The 8,115-nt window shown below is 29.5% G+C and overlaps 1 long non-coding RNA gene across 1 annotated transcript; it reads right to left on the bottom strand.

Annotated features, from left to right (window-relative positions):
- Positions 1-1,600: 1,600 nt before the first annotated feature.
- Positions 1,601-7,263, bottom strand: LOC112941684 (uncharacterized). The gene is made up of 2 exons (XR_003247201.2): positions 6,538-7,263; positions 1,601-1,805 (listed from the first exon to the last, which is right to left on the bottom strand). It is a non-coding gene; the product is annotated as an uncharacterized lncRNA (long non-coding RNA).
- Between the last annotated feature and the right edge of the window lie 852 nt (positions 7,264-8,115).

Consider the following 8,115-nt stretch of genomic DNA (forward strand, 5'->3'; position numbering starts at 1 on the left):
CTAAGTAAGGGTTTTGGTTAATCGAGGGTAAGGTGTTAAGCACCCTTCAGACCCTATTCAAAAATCGTCCTTAAACTCAATTTAGGAAAATATAATTAGGAAAACGTATTTATTTTACTGCTTTAAAATCAATGGTGAGTAAATTTTATTAGTTTTGAGAAAAAAGAGTAAAACACAAGGCATGACATACATATGTCTAATAAATTAAATTATAACAGTATGTTTATTATACGGTAAGAAAAATAACTAAATGCGCTAAAAGTGTATGACAAGCTTGTGCTAAAGGAGTAGAGATGTGTCATATACAAATATATCCAAAATAAATGTTGAGAATATAAAATTTGTTATTTTAGTTATATATAGATTTAAGACGTAAAAGAAAATAAATAAAATTGGGTGTAAATATGTAGTAAATAAAATAATGTGTATATTAAAATGTAGAGATTTAAAAAATTATAAAGAAAATAAGTAACATTTGTAAAAGTGATACTAGATATAAAAAATATATATGAAGTGCAACAAAATAATAAGTTACGTATTAAGAAATATAGAATTTGTACCTTTATGCATATATATATATATATATATATATATATATATATATATATATACCGTGTATTTTGAACCTGTTGGCATATCTAAAATCTTAAAATAATATATTAAGAAATTAAATAGTATTTGTAATATTTGATTTGAAAAGTGATAGTAGTAAATATATTGTCTAAAAGGGAGAAAAAATGTAAAATAGGTCTCGCTATATCTACCAACTTACATTTTCATTTTTTATAAGTTCTAAAATTATGTAATATTGTCTTCAAGGTATTTATTTTTAATTCATGATTTATTATACTTCGAAGCCCCCTAAACGTGATGCTTTCATTTCAAAACATTGCAACCTTTAAAACTAAAAATCTGCGATATATGAGCAAAAGATTGCATCTTTAATTTCAAAATCTGCACTTTTGTGCTCAAGTCTGGCACATTTTGAGCTAAAATTTGGCACTCTTTTGGGCTAAAAAATGGTGTACTTTTGATGCTCAAAAACATTGCACTCTTTAAGCATAAAACACTGCATTTTTCCAAGTTAAAATTTGCACTTTTTACACTGAAATCTGTATTTTTTCAACCTGAAATCTGCACTTTCCAAACCTGAAAATCTTCATTTTTAAGTTAACAAAAAAAATTTGCTTACTAAAGCATGCTGAAAGTGCTTTTTCGCGCTAAAGTATGCATTTCTAAAGCTAAAAATCTGCACTTTTAAACCTTTAGTATCTACATTCCAGAGTCCTATTTTTTTAGTAAAGAAAGCTACAAATGTCGTTTGTACTTGAAAGTTGAAAACAAATGATAGTCGTAACATTCTATGGCTTGACCAAATGATCACCACAAGTGCGGCATTTATCTGTTTAAATCTTTTGAAAATAATTATAAGCTTTTGTTCATTTTTTACCTACAAAATTAAGTGGCGACTCTGTTAATTTAGAAAATCAATTTCTCTTAAATCATAAGATAAATTGATTTTTTAAAACTTAGTCATTTTTTCTTTTACTTTATATATTTTTGTAAAACAATATAAACATGTTATATTACGTTCAACAAATTGAAAATGAATTTGGTGAGTGAAAAACTTACTTTAACCCCCAAGAATGGTGAAAAAATGTTAGGAGTCGCTTAGGTTTCATTCCTTAGATAAAAAATTACATAATATGGTCGTTCAAGGATTTATTAATGACTTTAATTCGCGTCATGCCTATCACAGCAGCCATAATCCCGTGACAGCGATGACGACAGAGCAACAAAAACGCCTGCCAAAGTGGACAAAAGAAAACAGAGAGCTCACTAAAGAATTTAAAATTCCTCATTTCACAACACACCTCTAACCCACTACACTAAAAGATACCCTTTACGCTAGGAATGATTCCGAGAGTTCTACTCACCCAAATTCAAATTCCATAAAGTCGTATGAATTCCTTATCGAGTTATGTAACTTCAAATGAAATTAACCATAAATGGTTCACCCAATTATTACCACATTTCCCTATACCTTAGTGACTCTTATTTCGTCCAAATATGGACTAGGATGAGAAAATTTCAAATACTATAGAAAAAAATTTTGCGCTAATTTTTCTCTGTTGACTTTACTATAACAATGAAAATAAATTTCAATTATGACCTTAGATAATTGTTTCTCAAAACAATATGAAAGTCCTTCTCTCTGGAAATATCCTTAGCAATCAAGTTAGTAAAATCAATTATTTTCAGATTTCTAGAACTCAATATATCACCTTTAGAGCCCCCACACAAAAGGCTGCAGAACTAAGTCTTGGATTTCCATTTCCATAAATTTTAGGGTATTGGAGTGAATAAGTTTTCTATATTCATCTTGACCTTGATTTACTATTTTTTTAATTTGTTTTCGTTGGATTGAGACCAACTTGTCTTGGTGCAACAAACAAGTGTCATCATGCCCGTTTTTAGATCGCGACACAATCAAGAGCTAAGGTATAGAAATTAGTTATAGCTGAAGTATTTACTATATTTGGAGGTAGAGAAATCAAAATATATTTTCAAGAGATAACCAAAGTTACCACACTACTAATAAGACAGATTGTCCGAGAGGTGCATCTTAAGTGTCACACTCCGAGCCTACACTTTGGACGTGACTGACATTCGAGAACCGTATTTATTTATCTACTCTAAAATCAATGGTGAGTAAATTATATTCATTTTGAGAAAAAAGAGTAAAACATAAGGAACGACATACATATGTCTAATAAATAAAATTATAATAGTATGTTTATTATACGGTAAGAAAAATAAATAAATGCGCTAAAAGTGTTAACAAGTTTGTGCTAAAAGAGTAGAGATGTGTCTTATACAAATATATCCAAAATAAATGTTGAGAATATAAAATTTGTTATTTTTAATTATATATAGATTTAAGATGTAAAAGAAAATAAATAAAATGGGGTTTAATAAATAAAATAATGTGTATATTAAAATGTAGAGATTTTAAAAAATATAAAGAAAATAAGTAACATTTGTAAAAGTGATAGTAGATATAAAAAATATATGAAGTGCAACAAAATAATAAGTTATGTATTAAGAAATATATATATATATATATATATAGTAGTAAATATATTGTCCAAAAGGGAGATAAAATGTGAAATAGGCCTAACTATATCTACCAACTTACATTTTCATTTTTTATAAGTTCTAAAATTATGAAATATTGTCTTCAAGGTATTGATTTTTAATACATGACTTATTATACTTCGAAGCCCCCTAAACGTGATGTTTCCATTTCAAAAGTTTCCACCCTTTAAAACTAAAAATCTGCGATTTTTGAGCAAAAAATTGCATCTTTAATTTCAAAATCTGCACTTTCGTGCTCAAGTTTGGCACATTTTGAGCTAAAACTTGGCACTCTTTTGGGCTAAAAGATGGTGTACTTTTGGTGCTCAAAACATTGCACTCTTTAAGCATAAAACACTGCATTTTTCGAAGTTAAAATTTGCACTTTTTACACTAAAATCTTCTTGGCAGAGCAAGTTAATAGAAGGAACCCAAACGATTTATATATATATATATATATATATATATATATATGAAAACTTATTTTAATAATAACATACATATATTTCATTTTAATATATGAATCCCTCCTTTTCTATTTATATGAACTTATTTTTTTATTTTATTTCAAAACGAAAATAACTCCTGAATTTTAATTTTTTTATATAGCATATTTAAGATCACAAAAATTAAAAAGTATTTCAATGCACAAAATTTAAATATACATATAAATTTTAATTTTAATATTAATTTTGATTGATTCTACCTAATTGTATACTTGATATTTAATAAGAGCTAAGCTTAATCATTATTTTATTTACTTTCATTTAATAAATAGACATCACAATAACTCATAAAAAATGAAGAAATAACAAAAATGAGGTAATATTAATAATAATAATAACTAAAGATGATTCTAGAACTATTTAGTTTACTTGTAATCATTCGTGGTAGATGAAATTATATTTTTACCTTTGGTCATCATTCGATTCAATTCATATATATAGAAAGATGTTTCTAGAATATTCTTGTTAGAATGAAATACATTTTTGTTCTTAGTCGTCTATAATACAAATATATCATCCTATTCATTTTTATTTAGGGATAATGCCCAAGTACCCCCTCAACCTATGTCTGAAATCTCAGAGACACACTTATACTATACTAAGGTCCTATTACCTCCCTGAATTTATTTTATTAATAATTTTTTACCCCTTTTTAGCTTACGTGGCACTATCTTGTGGACCCAATGATGATTGACTTTTTTTTTCGAACTAGTGCCACATAGGCTAAAAAGAGGTAGAAAATTACATATAAAATATGTTCAGGGAGGTAATAGGACCTTATTATAGTATAAGTGTATCTCTGGGATTTCGGGCATAGGTTGAGGGGGTACTTGGATATTCTACCTTTTTATTTATAAAGCTACTTTTTAACATCTTTTTCGTTAATTTCAAATTAATATATATTATTAATTTTATCACACTTATTTATTTTCAAATATATCAATTAGAGCCAAAATAAAGATGAAAAAAATTAACTCGTGATAAATTTTTATATAAAAACTAGGCATTTTTTATAAGCGTAATGAATAGAAAAAGATATTAAGAATAAAATTAAAATAATAATGAAACAAAGTAATAATAAAACAAATATCACAATAACTCACGAAAGAAAACAAAGTGAATTAATATCTGAATAAATTAATTGTAATAACAATAACTTAAGATGTTTCTAGAACTATTTAATTTTTTTGTTATCATTCCTTGGAGATTTTTGTTAGCGTGAAATTACATTTTTGCCATTGATCATTATTCGCTTCATATATATAAATATGTTTCTAGAATTAATTATTATCTTTCTTAATAGATTTTTATTAGTGTAAAATTACATTTTTGCCTTTGGTCGTCCTCTCACTTCACTCTTCTACATATTATATATATATATATATATATATATATATATATATATATATAAAACGCAGAAATCATTGTAAAACTCAAAGGTAAAAATATAGACATGTCCAGCGCAATCGTTGTAAAACTCAAAGGTAAAAATATAGACATGTCCAGCGCAATCGTTGTAAAACTCAAAGGTAAAAATATAGACATGTCCAGCGCAATCGTTGTAAAACTCAAAGGTAAAAATATAGACATGTCCAGCGCCTTTAAGCTGACTCTAACTCGACTTTATATTGACAACATAAGAATCTGCAAGTTTCCATATTTTATAGACATCCAACTAAGGCAAAATAAGAAGAAGATAAACTTAGGACAAGCTTAAGCTCAAAATTAATCTCATGTATTTCACAACAAGATGAGACAACACCAATGTGCGATTTGAAGTCTGCCAACTTTCAGCAAATAGTAGTGCACTTTAGTAAATAGAAAGGACATTTGTATTCATAGAGATTTGTTCATGTTCTATTGTATGTCCTGATATCATGAGAAGAGCGATAACAACTAATATCAATTGGAAACACACCAAATAGACAAAGAAGAACTACAAGTCTTTGTCTACTTTACACATTTTCTTGAGCAAAACTAAGCATTTTCCGTCTTCATAACTAACTTTAGAAAAACACCAATCCTAGACAAAACAGAGGCATAGAATGGAACAACCGATAACAAAGGAACATGCTAATATTTTGAAAATTCAAATTCAGGGGAAATATTTACCGTTTCCAAGACATGGTTGATTCAAGGAGAAAGTTTTTAAAATTCAAATATTTATCAGGCCATGTCAAAGTGTTCAACATACAGATGTCTGGGCAGCGAACACATTCCAAACTATTTAACTTAGAAGACTTTTAGTTAAAGGATGACCAACCAACTGAAGCTAATACCTTGGCGTATTAGGACGACTTTAATGGTCTTAATCGTATGTATTTAGACAATTTTAACGAGGCATGTTCATGTCATATCTATAATGTGATATATCTATGATTCGCATAATTACTTGAATAGAAGCTTTATACACTTGATCATACAAAGTGAATACTACATTCGTCGTAATATATTTCAAAGAAATCACATGATAGATTTACGAGGAGATCATTTTGGGACAGAATCTGGATCTAAAAAATGCAAACTAAATGCTCCCTTAAAAGAAAACTCTTCATTTTTCAACAAACAATCAATAATGGGTATAACTTCTTAAGAAAATTTTGTATTCAATTATTCACTATAACAAAACCATAGCGATTATCACATTCCATGCTTAATATTTTTATCATGAGAGTAGAAATGAGACAGGGGAGAGGGAGACACACATAATCTGGAAATAAGGCAGCTTGTTTAATACAAACATACATTTGAAACACGCGACAAGAATATACAAATAATTGCACTTGCATTTACAACACTAAACAAAACGAAAGAAAATGCAAGCACGAGTAATAGCGGATCCCAAACTTGAACAGAGATAATATTAAAAAAATTGTATGAACCAAATACTGACCTTGTATGGAACAGCAAACTAGAGCCTTGGCGTCAAGATTCTAACTTTCAACTCGATGTTAACTCAAAGAAGAATAAAAATAGAGAATAATAACCTTACAACCTATTCCACAGATGATTTTCAGATCCTTCACTTTTTTTTTGAATCGTTCTCCCCAAATGATCTTAAAAGAGAACCAAAGGTCCAATTTTATAGTTGAATTAGGGGGGAGGTTTCTAATCTTGCAACCAACGGATCAAGGCTGTAACCAATCAAAATTCGAAGGTTCTTCAAGTCCCCCACTTTCAGGTGGAGCAATAATGATTGTCGGGACTTCTAGGCCTGCTTTGGGTCATAAATAAATCAGAAAAGATGTAAGTTGATAGATAGGAAGGCTATGATTGATGGACGGTGGGGGAGATAGTGTTGGAGACCTTTGGATATTGTTGTTTTCTGGCGGTCCATGGGGAAACGGTGATACATTGATGTGAGAGGACGAAGGGGCATGGGGCAGATGCTTAGGGAAGGAGGAGAAAGACAAGAAGATGGCAGGAGACGGGAGTTGAAGAGATGACCACTGAAAATTGCCATTTTCTTGATGGGGGAGGAGAAGGATTTGAGTAGGAGAGTTCCGGGGAAAGGAACGCGTTTTCTTTCTTCTCATAGACTCTAGGAAAAAGAAGAGTAAAAGCAAGCGTTATTTTTTGGGAAAAGAAAGAAAATATAATGCGAAAAAGTCTTATTTGATTTTGGTCGTCTCATCGTTTGATCGAACTGTTAATATATATATATATATATATATATATATTAAATAATTGTAAATTTTAATTAACTAGGATTGTTAGATTTAATTTTAGAGGCGAGATTTAATCTAAAGAATCGCAATCCATGTGCTAGCCTACGTGGCATACACAAATTAGCGTGTTAGAGACATGAATTTCCAAAATTGCTCAAATTGAAATCATTTAAATTATAACCTCTTCTTTATTACATAATCATAATTAAATTAAAAATAAATATTTTTCAAGATTGACTGATTTGATAAAATTAGTTAAGACAGATGTGTTACAATAGGTAGCAGTGTTCATGATCCGGTTTGTAGTAGGAATGTGTAAAAATCGGTTCAAACCATTAACCCAAATCATTTTCAATTTATTGGGATAACGGTTCGGGTTATTGGGTAATTGGTTTGGGGCTCAGTTCAGGAATCTATTTTATTGGGTAATCGGTTCGGGGGTTGGGTTGGGAAGCCAGAGTTTCGGGCTACCTGATACCCCGATAAGACCCGCTATTAATATTTTTATTCCTAAATTTTCTAATTTTACAATTCTCACTTCTCACATAAGGGACTTAGGGTTTAAAAATTTTTGTACTTAGGCAAGTTCAAAGTCAATTACCGCTCCTCTGACCACCAAATTCCAAACTCCAAATCGATATTTTCTCCAAATTCCAAACTCAGGTGAGGCAACGAGTCGATGACTACTCCAGTCTCTAGTCACTCAGGCAAGGACACAAGGTAAAGACTAACAATGACACCTCAAGCCAACAATTTTTTAATTCGTTCCATTTAACATGTATGTCTATTTTCATGATTCAAAG

The sequence above is a fragment of the Solanum lycopersicum genome, chromosome 6, assembly GCF_036512215.1.
Source record: "Solanum lycopersicum chromosome 6, SLM_r2.1".
In the NCBI taxonomy this organism is placed as follows: Eukaryota; Viridiplantae; Streptophyta; class Magnoliopsida; order Solanales; family Solanaceae; genus Solanum; species Solanum lycopersicum.